Source organism: Lathyrus oleraceus, chromosome 1 (genome assembly GCF_024323335.1).
Source record: "Lathyrus oleraceus cultivar Zhongwan6 chromosome 1, CAAS_Psat_ZW6_1.0, whole genome shotgun sequence".
In the NCBI taxonomy this organism is placed as follows: domain Eukaryota; kingdom Viridiplantae; phylum Streptophyta; class Magnoliopsida; order Fabales; family Fabaceae; genus Lathyrus; species Lathyrus oleraceus.
The window spans coordinates 353687113-353704075 of NC_066579.1; positions in this window are offsets into that span (position 1 = coordinate 353687113).

Consider the following 16963-nt stretch of genomic DNA (forward strand, 5'->3'; position numbering starts at 1 on the left):
CTCTACGGGATCCACTTTTGTAGTTTTTGTCTAAAGGGTGTGGGTTTATCTAATGTGTTATTTACTAAAAAAAAGGGGTCAAAAGAAAATGACTCGCACGGATGTCGCATCCACTGCATATGTATCTCATCTGAATATGAGAATCAGAGTCTTCGTAGCTCGGCTACCTAGGGGTTAAGGGTAATTGTACTCGCTAAGACATCGCGTCTTATGCCTACGTATCTCATCTGGAATGAGAATCAGAGCAAGCCGTAGTTCGGATAACTACGGGGTTATGGATTGGGTTTTGGACGAACGACGTTACTACGCAATCTACCGGATGCTCGACCTTTGGAGACTTACTCGCCTGTAGTAGAAGGAGTTAACGTGTTCTTAGGAGAAGAAAAATCAATGAGTTGGTAGGGTTAGGGATGCTCATGCAAAAAGGCAGTCCTTGACGAAGGAACCTATAAAAAAAAAATAAACACACAAAAACATTGCCTCCTATCGAGGTCTTCCAGCTAGGAAAGCAGTAAAATGCGGGAAAAATGTAAAAGTACCACGCGGATAGAGATCCGAAGTAACAGCAATTAACGGAACAAGGAAAGCCTGAGATCCTCCCAAGCTAACATCATCAAAGAAAGTGAGTCAGTACAGGTAATCGGAATGAAACCTCCAGGCGGTATCCCACAAATAAAGTGGAACACCAGGCAAACCATCTCTGCAAGAGTCATATGAGCCCTCACAAAACAAAACTCAACAAACAGGTTAGAGAAACAAAATAGGGTAACCAAGAGTTGCCCCCAAATCAAAATGTAACCACATGAGTCATGCCATTAAAATTCACAAAAAGCTCACAAAAAGCAACCAAGGGTAGGAGGCCTAAACCTCTTGTCAAACATATGCATCAAAAGGGTATCAAATTCACCCATAATACCTCATACATTTAGAGCATTCAAATTAAAGGCATAAAGATGATGGATATAGGGCAAACCTGATTGGAGAGATCGGTTGAAATCAAATGGCACGGCTGGATTTGTAAACCAATGTTAGGGTTTGCTTGAGCTGAAAGTGTGTGAGTCAGAATGAACCTTTCAGAGTTGCCTGGAGATTGCTGCAGATTAATTCTCACTCTCTCTGTCTAGGTTTCTCTTCAGGTTTTGTCCAGGGTTTTGTTCCAAGGAAACCTCAGAGTGTTTTGCTTCTCTTCCTTTTTCTGTCTGTTCTCCCTCTTTTATAACCTGATTTTCGTGGCTTTGTGGGCTCAAATGAGAGAGACCCAAGTCCAAAAAAAATTCTGTTATATTTTATTTATTTATTTAATTTATTTATTTTTCGTTTTTTTTTGCATAACACGTGGGCTTCGCCTAGCGAGCATGACAGCTCATGAACAAACCTTTGCTCCTTCAAGATTAACGTTTTGACTGACGAATATACCCCTGTTGGAAGTAACTCAAGTCTTTCCCTTGTGTTGACTAATCATCTAAATAGAACCCACAAAGTGTCTTGGATGATGTTTAAGCTTCTTGGAGCTAATCCCGATTGACATGATGAAATGCAATGTATCTAATGTTAAATGACCTAAAAATAAATGCGTGAATAAGGAGGGCAAATTTTGGGGTGTTACACCTGGAACTTATTATCTTTGTTAAGCTATCACTTTGGTGATAGTAGGTAATAATTTCTCTTACCTTTGGTTGGTTACCTTTGTTAAGCTATCACTTAGCTGATAGTTGGTAATCATTCCTCTTGAACTTATTATCTTTGTTAAGCTATCACTCAGATGATAGTAGATAATAATTCCTCTTACCTTTGGTTGGTTACCTTTATTAAGCTATCACTTGGCTGGTAGGTGGTAATCATTTCTTTTGAACTTATTATCTTTGTTAAGCTATCACTTGGCTGATAGTAGGTAATAATTTCTCTTACCTTTGGTTGGTTACCTTTGTTAAGTTATCACTTGGATGGTAGTTGGTAATCATTCCTTTTGAACTTATTATCTTTGTTAAGCTATCACTCGGCTGATAGTAAGTGACAATTTCTCTTGTCTTTGGTTGGTTACCTTGTTAAGCTATCACTTGGATGATAGTTGGTAATCACTCCTTTTAGCTTATTACCTTTCTTAAGCTATCACTTGGATGATAATTAGGTAATATTTCTTTCCCTCGGCAGGGTCTTGCTTTGATAAGTCTTCCCCAGTCAGGCCGTTGGTTCGTTTGTTTTCTAATTATGCATTGGTTTCTTTCCAATATAATACCTACTCCCGAGCCGAGTTGTTTCGCTGTGGAATTTTGTTTGCCCCCAGTTGGGTTTCCCCCATTTGGAAACTGTAATTTCCCTTGTGGAATTTCAGTATCCTCTTTTCTCCAGCAGTTCTTTGTCTCGTGGCACTATATTTCCCATTGAGATCCTTGTCTGCATTCATATCTATCATATCATAAGCATTTTTGCAATATCTTAGGGCCAAAATTTGGGTTTTCTGTATTTAAGTCTCCTCAATCTCGTCGAGATGAAGATCTCAAACTTCATATCTCCGAATCGAAGAAACATAAATAGGGGCAGATGTCATACTCTAACTTTTAACCCTAAGATCCCACATACCATTTGCATCCTTGCATACAAACAAGATCACATCTTGGTCATCTCTCTCTCTCATCTTTGGGGTTTGCCTTTTGCAAGGATCATCAAGCACCTCTTTGTTAGTGTTTTACCTTTTATGTTTATATGTTCATTACTTATCTAACTACTAATCAAAATATCAAAAATATGTTTTTGTTTTCTTTAAGTCTATTATGCAAGGTAGGGCTTCAAGCATGGCTCCTCGGCTAGGGTTTATTTTGATTCCTCAACAAAGTGTGGTTAACCATTGGTTATCAAGGGGTTTATCTCTCAAGCATAATCTCTAAGGTTCTCAAGCACCTTTCAATCTCATTTGAATCAAGAGCATTTCAAAGTCTTGTTGCTTACTTCTCAAGAAAAGTCAAAGGTTCATGTGTTTATTTTCATGCCTTATTCAAAAAGTTACCTCAAACTTTGAGCAATTTAATCAAGAGACATTCAAGGATATCTTGTTTTGAGTTCATATGATCATCCAAGTTCTTTGAAGTGCAAGAAAAGTCTAAGTGCACAAGTTTATTCCAAGAGGTTTGACCAAAAAGTCAACATTTGAAGTCAAATTGCAATTATCACAACTCCTTCCATTCTCAACATTTTTGAGTGATTCTTTTTACATATGGTTCTTATTAATATCCTTTACAACCTCTCTTTACATGACAAGAGCCAATTAGGCATGGAGGATCATCAAAAGTTTGGAGACATTATAGGTCATTTGTGGACTTAGTGAAATTTAACCTATTTTCAAGTGACCTTTTCTCAACTTTCAATGTTTATAACTTCTTCAGTTCTTAACATTTGAGGCTTATTATTTTTGCACAATATCATTTGTGATGGACCCTACAAGTTTTCTTCAAGGATCAAAGTAAACATATGCTTGGAAGGCCATGGAATTCATTGAGACATTACAGGTCATTTTTAGCCATTTGATACTTAGAATTTTCTAAGTTACATGACAAGTTTTTCGTGCCAACTTCAACATGTCATAATTTTATGCTCAAGCATCCGAAAGCAAACTTTATTGGCACATTATAATCTTTGTTATGATGTTAACACATTTCAAAAAGAATGGGATCAAAAAGCCTCATGAGCAAGATGCCCCATTGAGTTGAACATGGTGACTTGAAACTGAAGAAATCACCATGGTCCGAATTTGAACTTCACTAATTCTCAATTACAAGCCAAATTAGCACGCGTTTTGGACCTAAACATGTTTAACCAAGCCTCCATAAATTAATTGACCCTTGAAACGCATGATTTGGCTGAGTTTTGATGGATTGCAAGTCACTCTTTTCATACTTTCTGATCAAATTTGTTTTGCACAAATTAAGCTCAATTCCATACGTATTTGGATCCAAAGATATTCCCTATAAATAGAGGAAGATACTGCATTCATTTCTAACCTTTTGAGAGCCAAGAAATCCCTGCTTCAATCTAAAATTTTCCAGAAAAATTCAACTATCGTGTTTTAAATTCTAGCTTGTTTCAATCAAATTTCTTAATTCCATTAGCACCTTCGGTCTTCTCTGAAGCTTTTGCAAAAATTCCCAAGCTCTAAGACCTTCTGAAATGCTCTGACCAGATCGAGCTTCATCAAATTTTGATCACCATTTGGGCAAGGTAGTTATGAGCATCATTTGAACTAAAACAAGTTACGATAATATAGTCTTTCACTCTCTGATGTTTTCTCCTAAGTTATTTGGTGTTGATTGATCGTGTTCTTCATTTAATTTTAATTTTTGTGGCTTGCTTGCTTCTGAAACTTCTCTGAAATTCCCCATGCTCAGTTTAGATAAATGAATTTGGAGCATGAGGTTGAATTCGTGATGAGGAGGCGATCACATTGATCGTGGTCTCGTGTTCTGAATTTACCGAATGATGAAAATCCAATGAGGGACCATCGGGGAAGACGACCGGAGTTTATCTCAGGTCATTTGAGTTTGGATACATGCTGGACATTTGAAATGTTTTGATTTGTCCAATTTGAGTTAGATCCCACGTTTTATTTTGGCAAATTTCCATCGTGTGTCCCAACCTTGTGATTGTTAGATCTTCGACGTCACTTAATGAAGTCAGATCCAACGCTCTGTGTTTTTTCTATTTTTTTATTTCTTTTTATTTTTTATTTTAAATTTCATTTTATTTTAAAATTCTTAGAAAATTCATTTTACATCCAAAAATACCAAAATAATTTCTAAAATTCTCTTTTTTTGTTCTTCAACTGATTTTTATTTTTCAACCTTTTATTTTCTTGATTTTCTATTTTTATTGAATTTTCTCTTTTCTCATTTGTTTTAATTGGTTTAAAAATACTTTTACCTATTTTAAAATTTTGAAAATTTTATTATACGCTTCTTATTTTATTTCCAACCTTCCATAATTTTTTTGGCCATTTATTTGGTGTTTTGAAGGACTTTATGGATTTTCTCATTTATTTCCCTTTTAAAATTCATTTTTAAAAGGTTTTTGATGCATTTTTATTTCATTTTATTGCATTATATATTTGTGTAACCTTTGTTGACTTCTGTTGACCTTGGATCATAGTTGTTTTGATCATACGTCTCATCAAACTCAATAGATCTTGGATGTTGATAGAGTGAAAACTCTAAGCCACTAAAATAGATGATTGATTTTGATGATGACTTGATCAAAAATTTATCCAATTTGGGGGTGACCTCTCTTGTCCCTTTCTTCTTCATCTCTTTCTTTTCTTCATGGTCAATTGAATGATTTGTGTCCATCTTGCTCATGATGTGTGGATTGGTGCTTGATGAACTTTTATCATTTCAAATCTACCTCTTAATTGGTCATTGATCATTTAGGGTACTTTAGATTGATGTATAAGTTTGTCCTAAGTACTATGAAGTATGGATTGTTGTAATGGACCACTCTCATAGCCATTGTGCTTGATCAATTCTCTTTTCTTTTTATGTATGACATAGCTTCAAGAGAATGATTTCATTTCTCTAGCGTGTATTAACACAAATATTATTATTGACCGACCTTAGATAGTTATGACTTCTACATAAGTCCAATTATGATTGCTTAACATAATGCTAAATTTGCCCCGAAAGTAAGTCATTTTCATAAGTGAGATTGTAAGTCTCCTACTCCTCATAGTATTGTATGGAAATGTTACTCCCTTTTCGTTTGTGAGAGCTAGTGACATACTTGTTGATTTTATCCAAGTTAGATCCCTTCTCATAAGTGATGCAAAGATTCATATTTTCATGCTTGTGGGTGAATAATTGAGTGTTCTCCAAAAAATGATAAATTTCATTTCCCTTTTTAATTACTAACATCATTTACTAACCTTATTTTATATTAACTCTTATTTTAAATATCATTCATGTAACACCCCGATTAAAATAAAAGAATTATTTAATTGAGTTAATATTATTTTATTAATTTAATTAAATAAAGTTGAATTATTGGATTATTTTTATTATTATTATAGATGTTATTTATTTTAATAATAATTAAATAAATAAAATAAATGGAATATGAAGAGTGGAAGGGTAAAAGTGGAAATTGGATAAAAGAGGCCAAAGTGAGGACTCAGGTTGTTTTCACGTGTTTTGTCTCAGAGTCAGAGGAAGGGGGAGAAACGCTGAAGAGAAAGAGAAGGAAGAGGAAAAGGCCAAAGATTTCTCAGAGCTTCCTTCAATCCAAAGAGGTAAGGGGTCTGAACCTTATTAAACAATAATATGCTGAAAATGGTGAAATATTGGATGAACGAAAATGGGGATTTTAATCGAAGGAATTCGTAGAAATTATATGCAATGATGTTAGGATTTGTGAAATCGAATAGGGGACTATTTGTATTAGATGATATGAATGATTTTGTGTGAAATTTGGACTGTGGAAGGATGAATTTGGATAGATCTCGTAGCAGAAAAAGCCATTGCAGATCTGGAAATCTGGTTTCTGGTCATACGCGTATGGCACTAGGCAATACGCGTATGAGATTGCTGGTACGCGTATGGCACTAGGCAATACGCGTATGGATGAGGAAGATGATGTTTTGAACGTGTTTTGGTCTCTGTTGGTACGCGTATGGGAATGTGATACGCGTAGCATACGCGTATGGACATGGCAATACGCGTATGGATTTGGTCAGGCGTGGGCAATACGCGTATGGGCATAGGCAATACGCGTATGGGCAGACTGTGGTCTTTCCTGGGCTGTTGTTGTGCAGTTTTGGTTGTTTAGGCTGAGCGAGGTAACTTAGCTGATGCATGGTATATGAGGGATCATTTCCCGTTGCTTTGAGTGGTATAGATATTAGTAGAGTGTGATAATACTGTGTTTGATTATGTGGCATGATGTGATATGCTTTTGTGATAGAATGTGTTAATGATGATGATAACATGACTATATGATGCTGTTGTTGCTATGTTGATTATGATGCATGCTTGGTGTGCATGCATTCATGAAAGGCCGATGCCTAGTGATGAACGGACTGAGTTCCAATGATGTTGTTGACTCCGGGCTTGTTGAGAGGCTTGGTTCCTTGCGGGGAACTCGGATTCTATGGTGGTGAATCTGGGAGTGGTGATCCTGTAGTTGGTCACAAAATGGGTATACCGAGTCGTGTTGAGTCATGCATGGGTGTGTGCATTGCATTTGATATGTTGTTTTGTTGATGTTCATGACTATGTGATTATGATGATTATGATGAGCTGTGTTAGCATATGTGAAATATATTTATGTTTATATTTCTGTCGTTATATTATTATTTAATAATGTAATTCTCACCCCTTCTGCATGTGTTTATGTTCATCTATGATGAGCAATGTGCAGATAAAGAGGAGTAGCTATTGTTGAGGTTTGAAGAATAAGTGTAGAGTTATTCTACAGAGTCGAGTCAAATGCTCTGGTCATGTGACACCGGGGTTATGGGATTCGATAGATAATTGATTATTATTTACGTTGTTTATGATGACTAACATGTTGAGATGCTTTGTTGAGATAATGTTGAAACATTATTATGAATTGTTATATGATGAATGATAATATTGGTGTTGTTGTCCGCTGCGAAGTTTTAAATATTAAATAATATGTTTTATGTTGTAATGCAATAAGTGTTATGTTGTAAGAAATGTAAACTCTTCTACATGTTGTACTCTGATAATCTATTTAAATATGTCGTTTGGGTAGAAGGGTGTTACATTAGTGGTATCAGAGCATGGTCAGTCCAGTCGAGTCATAATGTGAGGTTTTCCCTGTTGGTCGATTAGTGTAAATGACACTGTCGATATTTAACGGTTGTGGTTGTGTTGTGCAGAGTATGGCTGGAGAAAATGACCGTGCGATTGCTGAGGCTTTGGCTGCTATGGCGCAGGCTATGCAGGCGCAGCAGAATCCGCCGGTCGACGAGTTTAGGAATTTGGGAAGGTTTCTGAAGAATAACCCTCCTACATTCAAGGGGCGTTATGATCCAGATGGTGCTCAGATTTGGCTGAAGGAAATTGAGAAGATTTTCCGGGTGATGACGTGTACTGAAGCACAGAAGGTGCAGTTTGGTACGCATATGTTATCTGAAGAGGCTGAAAACTGGTGGGATAACACTCGACAGAGGATTGCAGTACCAGGTGCTGAGATGACTTGGGAAAGGTTCAAGACGGCCTTTCTGGAGAAATATTTTCCTGCTGATGTGCGATGTAAGAAGGAGATGGAATTTCTGGGACTGAAGCAAGGTAACATGTCTGTTGCTGATTACGCTTCGAAGTTTGAGGAGCTGGTACAGTATTGTCCTCATTATAATAATGCTGATGCTGAGGAATCCAAGTGTGTCAAGTTTGAGAACGGGTTACGTCCCGAGATCAAACAAGGCATTGGTTACCAGGAGATTCGTAGGTTTCCTACACTGGTTAACAAGTGCAGGATATTTGATGAAGATAGCAAGGCTAGGACTGCTCACTACAAGAGTCTTAGTGAGAAGAAGAATAAGGATCGTGGTAGTCCTTATGCATCTCCGAATGGTAAAGGTAAGCAGAAAGTGGTAGATGAGAAGAAGCCAAGTGGGGGAGGATCTCCCATAGCTGGTAAATGTTTCAAGTGTGGCGAGCCAGGCCACCGTGCTGATAGCTGTACCAAGAAAGTGCTGAGATGTTTCCGATGCGGTCAGGCTGGACATAGAGTTACTGAATGTAAGGATGCTGGTCCGACATGTTTTAATTGTGGCGAGAAAGGCCATATCAGTTCGCAGTGCTCGAAACCGAAGAAGGCGGCTACTGCAGCTCATACTACTGGTAGGGTGTTTGCTCTGAGTGGGACCGAAGCTCCTAAAGAAGATAATATGATTAAAGGTACTTGCTTGATTAATAATGTTGAATTGCTTGCTATTGTTGACACTGGTGCTACTCATTCGTTTATTTCGTATGAGTGTGCGACTAGGATTGGTGTGATTATGTCGTCCCTAGGCGGAAGTATGGTGATAGATACTCCTGCTAATGGTTCTGTGAAGACTTCTGTGGTCTGTCGAGGTTGTCAGTTGACGATCTTTGAGAGAGAGTTCGTGGTTGATTTGGTGTGCTTACCCTTGCACCAAATTGAAATTATTCTGGGAATGAATTGGCTAGAATTCTATGGCGTGTTTATCAACTGCTATAGGAAGACGGTGCGATTTTCTGAAGTTGGTGAGAATGATGAGGCAAGATTTCTATCTGCTAAGCAGGTGGGGGATTTTGTGAAAGATGAAGCTCAGATATTCGCTTTATTTGCGTCTCTGCACGCGGATAAGAAAGTGGTAAGTGTAGATTTGCCTGTCGTCTGTGAATTTCAGGATGTGTTTCCGGAGGATGTAAGTGATTTACCTCCAGAACGTGAAGTCGAATTTGTCATTGACTTAGTACCAGGTACGAGTCCAGTGTCGATGTCTCCTTATAGAATGTCGGCAACTGAATTAGTTGAACTGAAGAAGCAACTGGAGGAATTGCTTGAGAAGAAGTTTGTGCGTCCAAGTGTTTCTCCTTGGGGTGCACCAGTATTGTTAGTGAAGAAGAAAGAAGGTACGATGAGGTTGTGTGTCGATTACCGGCAGTTGAATAAGGTGACTATCAAGAATCGGTATCCATTGCCGAGGATTGATGATTTGATGGACCAGTTGGTTGGAGCTCATGTTTTCAGTAAGATTGATTTGCGGTCGGGTTATCATCAGATCCGAGTGAAGTCAGATGATATTGCGAAGACTGCTTTCCGTACGAGGTATGGTCATTATGAATACACTGTGATGCCGTTCGGTGTATCTAATGCTCCAGGTGTGTTTATGGAATATATGAATCGTATATTTCATCCGTACCTTGATAATTTTGTTGTGGTGTTCATAGATGATATATTGATATATTCTAAGACGGAAGAAGAGCATGCAGGACATCTGAGAATTGTTTTGCAGGTGTTAAGAGAAAAGAAATTATATGCAAAGTTATCTAAATGTGAGTTCTGGTTGAAGGAAGTGAGTTTCCTTGGCCATGTGATTTCGAGTGGTGGGATTTCTGTTGATCCGGCTAAAGTTGATGCTGTATTACAGTGGGAGACTCCGAAGTCTGCTACTGAGATACGCAGTTTTCTGGGGTTAGCTGGTTATTATCGCAGATTTATTGAAGGCTTCTCTAAGTTGGCATTGCCGTTGACGCAGTTGACTAAGAAGGGTAAAGTATATGTGTGGGATGCAGCTTGTGAAGCGAGTTTTGTGGAGTTGAAGAGGCGGTTGACCAGTGCTCCAGTGTTGATCTTGCCTAATCCTGGTGAGTCCTTCGTTGTTTATTGTGATGCTTCTTTGATGGGTCTTGGTGGTGTTTTGATGCAGAATGGTAAAGTTGTAGCTTATGCTTCTAGACAGTTGAAAGTTCATGAGAGGAATTATCCTACGCATGATCTAGAACTTGCAGCTGTTGTATTTGTGTTGAAAATGTGGAGGCATTATCTGTATGGTTCCAGATTCGAAGTGTTCAGTGATCACAAGAGTCTGAAGTATCTGTTTGATCAGAAAGAGTTAAATATGAGGCAGAGAAGGTGGTTAGAATTACTGAAGGATTTTGACTTCGAATTGAGTTATCATCCCGGTAAGGCTAATGTAGTTGCAGATGCGCTGAGTAGAAAGTCTCTACATATGTCTATGATGATGGTTCGGGAGCTTGAGTTAATTGAACAGTTCCGTGATATGAGTTTGGGTTGTGAAGTTTCCGCTGATAGTGTAAAGTTGGGTATACTGAAGTTGACTAGTGGAATTCTAGAAGATATTCGGAATGGTCAGCAAGTTGATGTCGCTCTAGTTGATCATATTACTATGGTTAACCAGGGTAATGGTGGTAATTTTGAGATTGATGAGAATGGCATACTGCGATTTAAAGGTAGAGTTTGTGTTCCTGAGGTGTCTGAATTGAAAAAGAGTATTCTTGAAGAGGGCCATAGGAGTGGATTGAGTATCCATCCAGGTGCAACTAAAATGTATCAAGATTTGAAGAAGTTGTTTTGGTGGGCTGGTATGAAAAGAGATGTTGCTAAGTTTGTGTATGCCTGTTTGACTTGTCAGAAGTCAAAGATTGAACATCAGAAACCGGCAGGTATGATGCAACCTTTGAAGATTCCTGAATGGAAGTGGGATAGCATTTCCATGGATTTTGTGACGGGATTGCCGAGGACGATGAAAGGTAATGATTCTATTTGGGTTATTGTGGATCGATTGACTAAGTCGGCGCATTTCTTGCCGATGAAGATTAATCACTCTTTAGAGAAGTTGGCAGAGTTGTATATTGAGGAGATAGTGAGGCTGCATGGTATTCCATCCAGTATTGTGTCTGATAGAGATCCCAGATTTACTTCTAGATTTTGGGAAAGTTTGCAGAAAGCGTTGGGGACTAAGTTGAGGTTGAGTTCAGCTTATCATCCTCAGACTGATGGTCAGACTGAAAGAACTATCCAATCCTTGGAGGATTTGTTGAGAGCTTGTGTGTTGGAGCAGAGTGGTTCATGGGATAGTTATTTGCCGTTGGTGGAGTTTACTTATAATAATAGTTTTCATGCTAGTATCGGTATGGCTCCATATGAAGCATTGTATGGTAGGAGGTGTAGAACTCCATTGTGTTGGTATGAATCAGGTGAGAGTGTTGTACTCGGACCTGAGATTGTGCAGCAGACGACTGAAAAGGTTAAGATGATTCAGGAGAAAATGAAGATTTCTCAGAGTCGTCAGAAGAGTTATCATGATAACAGGAGAAAGGCACTTGAGTTCCAAGAGGGAGATCATGTGTTCTTGAGAGTTACTCCGACGACAGGTGTGGGTAGAGCTTTAAAGTCTAAAAAGCTTACTCCGAGGTTTGTGGGTCCGTATCAGATTTTGAAGAGGGTTGGGGAAGTGGCGTATCGGATAGCTTTACCGCCGTCGCTTTCTAATCTGCATGATGTGTTTCACGTATCTCAGTTGAGAAAATATATTGCGGATCCTTCGCATGTTGTTCAGTTGGATGATATCCAAGTGAGGGATAATTTGACCGTTGAGGTGTTGCCAATTCGGATAGATGATCGAGAAGAGAAGACCCTGAGAGGTAAGAAGATTGCTCTAGTGAAAGTTGTTTGGGGAGGTCCAGCTGGTGAGAGCTTGACTTGGGAGCGTGAAGATCAGATGAAGGAGTCGTATCCGGCTCTATTTGCTTGAGGTATGTTTTCGAGGACGAAAACTCTTTTAGTGGGGGAGAGTTGTAACACCCCGATTAAAATAAAAGAATTATTTAATTGAGTTAATATTATTTTATTAATTTAATTAAATAAAGTTGAATTATTGGATTATTTTTATTATTATTATAGATGTTATTTATTTTAATAATAATTAAATAAATAAAATAAATGGAATATGAAGAGTGGAAGGGTAAAAGTGGAAATTGGATAAAAGAGGCCAAAGTGAGGACTCAGGTTGTTTTCACGTGTTTTGTCTCAGAGTCAGAGGAACGGGGAGAAACGCTGAAGAGAAAGAGAAGGAAGAGGAAAAGGCCAAAGATTTCTCAGAGCTTCCTTCAATCCAAAGAGGTAAGGGGTCTGAACCTTATTAAACAATAATATGCTGAAAATGGTGAAATATTGGATGAACGAAAATGGGGATTTTAATCGAAGGAATTCGTAGAAATTATATGCAATGATGTTAGGATTTGTGAAATCGAATAGGGGACTATTTGTATTAGATGATATGAATGATTTTGTGTGAAATTTGGACTGTGGAAGGATGAATTTGGATAGATCTCGTAGCAGAAAAAGCCATTGCAGATCTGGAAATCTGGTTTCTGGTCATACGCGTATGGCACTAGGCAATACGCGTATGAGATTGCTGGTACGCGTATGGCACTAGGCAATACGCGTATGGATGAGGAAGATGATGTTTTGAACGTGTTTTGGTCTCTGTTGGTACGCGTATGGGAATGTGATACGCGTAGCATACGCGTATGGACATGGCAATACGCGTATGGATTTGGTCAGGCGTGGGCAATACGCGTATGGGCATAGGCAATACGCGTATGGGCAGACTGTGGTCTTTCCTGGGCTGTTGTTGTGCAGTTTTGGTTGTTTAGGCTGAGCGAGGTAACTTAGCTGATGCATGGTATATGAGGGATCATTTCCCGTTGCTTTGAGTGGTATAGATATTAGTAGAGTGTGATAATAGTGTGTTTGATTATGTGGCATGATGTGATATGCTTTTGTGATAGAATGTGTTAATGATGATGATAACATGACTATATGATGCTGTTGTTGCTATGTTGATTATGATGCATGCTTGGTGTGCATGCATTCATGAAAGGCCGATGCCTAGTGATGAATGGACTGAGTTCCAATGATGTTGTTGACTCCGGGCTTGTTGAGAGGCTTGGTTCCTTGCGGGGAACTCGGATTCTATGGTGGTGAATCTGGGAGTGGTGATCCTGTAGTTGGTCACAAAATGGGTATACCGAGTCGTGTTGAGTCATGCATGGGTGTGTGCATTGCATTTGATATGTTGTTTTGTTGATGTTCATGACTATGTGATTATGATGATTATGATGAGCTGTGTTAGCATATGTGAAATATATTTATGTTTATATTTCTGTCGTTATATTATTATTTAATAATGTAATTCTCACCCCTTCTGCATGTGTTTATGTTCATCTATGATGAGCAATGTGCAGATAAAGAGGAGTAGCTATTGTTGAGGTTTGAAGAATAAGTGTAGAGTTATTCTACAGAGTCGAGTCAAATGCTCTGGTCATGTGACACCGGGGTTATGGGATTCGATAGATAATTGATTATTATTTACGTTGTTTATGATGACTAACATGTTGAGATGCTTTGTTGAGATAATGTTGAAACATTATTATGAATTGTTATATGATGAATGATAATATTGGTGTTGTTGTCCGCTGCGAAGTTTTAAATATTAAATAATATGTTTTATGTTGTAATGCAATAAGTGTTATGTTGTAAGAAATGTAAACTCTTCTACATGTTGTACTCTGATAATCTATTTAAATATGTCGTTTGGGTAGAAGGGTGTTACAATTCATCTTATGCCCTTTATTCTTTTGTCATTTACTTTGTACTTTTTATTTTAGCCTCCCATATAATATTTATTTATGTTTATATTATTTGTTCTTTGTCCATTTGTATTTCTCTTTCTTTCAAAGACATTTATAAAGGAAAAACCCATAAAAAAATTGATTATCTGGATTCATGAACTTGAGGTTACTATCCTTAGCATTGCTGTGGAGTTATGGACTTAGAATTAAAACTTTGACCCTTGCTTTGGAAGTTTGTGACTTTAGACCTTATGATTCATCTGGTACCTTTGACTTTGGGTTTCTTTTGAAGACTTGACTTTGTTACTTTGGTTTCATATGATACATGAATTATTCATTGTTTATTTGGCTTGCGTGAGGCTTAATCCAAAGGATAGAATTCTTGATTGACTTATGTCATAAAGCTTGCTATCTCTTGGTTAGATCTTTCCTCCATAGCTTTTACTTTATGCTTTAGGATAATCTTTTCTTCTCCTATACTTCTTTAATTTTCAAAATATCCTCTCTCTTTTCAAAACTTTCTTGTTTCTACACTTGAACCACTTTCTCAATAAACCTTGACTTTTGTCAAGTGATTTTCAAAATCTTTTCTTAATAAATGCTAATACATCTTAAGCATAGACAGACCAATTTCAAAAAAAAATAAAAATGCATAACTCATTCAAATCATTTTATGCACTTTTTATTTTAAACTTTTTCTTAAAGTTTAGACATGAGTCATTTTCATAGTTGAGATGTAATTCTCCTATCATCATAATATTGATGATAATTATTTTCCATATAAGAGAGTTAGTGACATACTTGTTGATATTTATCCAAGTCGGAGCCCTTCTCTATCGTTATGCAAAGTTCTCATACTTGTGGATGACTAGTTGAGTAATCTCCTTAAAATGACAATGAATTTTCATTAAAAAATGAATCAAAACAAACATTTTTTGTTATTTTTACCATGAACTACGGGGTTTTTAACCTCCATTGCACTTTGTTGGTACGTAGGCATGAGACTCGTAAAGTCTTGGCAAACACAGAAATCATAAAAAAAAACATTTCTTTCTCATCTCCCAAATCACTCGCAAATAACACCATTTTAAGCCAAAAATGCATAGATTTTCAAAGATGTTCCTATAGAGTACTTTAGATGTTTAGGATGCTAATACCTTCCATTTTCATAACTAACCCCCGGATCCTTATCTCTTTTTATTAGTTTTGTTTTAAAACTTCTTTGGATTTTGTTCTTACTTTTTCCCTTTCCTTTGGAAATAATAAAAGCGTGGTGGTGACTCTTGCTTTTCGAGTTAAGTTAATCAATAGCTTAATCTCAAAAAATTTACCGCTACACACAGGATGGGTCTAAAAAACTTATAGCAATAATTTTTTAGCTCTCCTTAAGCATTTATTATTCCACTTGGTAGCATTGATATCCAATCTTTAGATCTTCCTGTAAGTGTTAATGTCAACAATTAATGCTTGTTCTAGCTCTCACTGATTGTGTTTGGGTTGTAAAGCGAACATGACTCTTTGAATCTTTCTAGGTGCTCATAGAGATCTACCGCAACATTTATGTCGAATTGGATCTCTCTAAAACTTGAAAGAATATAATTTTTATGTCAAAGAAACATCGGATCTTAGGTTGGAACCCGTAAGATATTTGTTCGTTGGCTATTTTTTCCCCAAAATCTCCTAGAGTATGTCTAGAAGGGTCTTCCATGTTCACATCTTATTGTTTACTTACATGAATTTCTTTTCGAATTCCCCTTGCCGCTCTTTCTATTTATGGACTGGATTGTAAATTTCCTAAAATTGGACTACACATAAACTAAACAAGAAACAAAAATCACAAATTTTGAGTAAATTTATGTTGTACTCACAATGATTGTCATTAATTTGACAATACATAGGATAATATACTTGTTATTAAAGATGCAAAATATATAATTATAATTGGGGATGCATATAGTGCAATTGATTTGGTTGTAAGTCTAAGTATAAACAAGCTAAATATACTACATTTAACAATGTTATAATAAAAATGATTAAGTCTCACCTTCAAATCCTTTGTCATTTTCTTGTGGCTAATCTTAGCTTGAACCTATAATGAGTCTTCTTATATAATGAATATTTTAAAAATCAATTACTCAGCAAATCCATCGACAAGTAACCCGATTTATCTGATGTGACAACCCAACGTTCCTAATGATTTCAAAATCACAACTAATGAAGGTTTAATGGCACGTAAAATACCCATTCTCACATCTGGTTGTCTTAAAATCATAACAACCCCAAAATGTCTTTAATTTCAATATTCAAATCTATGGTTAATTCTCATTGTTATCCAGAATGATTCTCCCAATTCCCTAGACGTGTAAAAAACATCAAACACAAAATACATTGAGTTATTATAAAAGGTTCATTACAAATACAAAATTTAGATATATCACATGGGTCACATTGTTAGGGAAAGTTCATTTAAGATGAGCATAATCTAAAGGAACTTAGTCAATCATCCTTAAGGAATTTATGGTTATTACTAACTTAGCAGTTTGTAATCATATCAATCACATTTTGTGATTTACTAACTTAGCAGTTTGTAATTATATCAATCACATTGCTTCATCTTTAGAGAGTGGTGATCTTTTAAATAGAGACTCAAAATAAACTATTTTAACTTCTGGAATGTCGTTATCACTATTTGTTCTTCAATAGCGCTACATTGGATAAGCGAGTCCCGTTATTTGTTGTTCTTTTGAAAAAAATTCCTCTTTTTCTTATGTTTTTGTGTGCTAGTCATCCTCTTACTTTGTCAATGTAATTCCCATAGTAAAATACCAAGA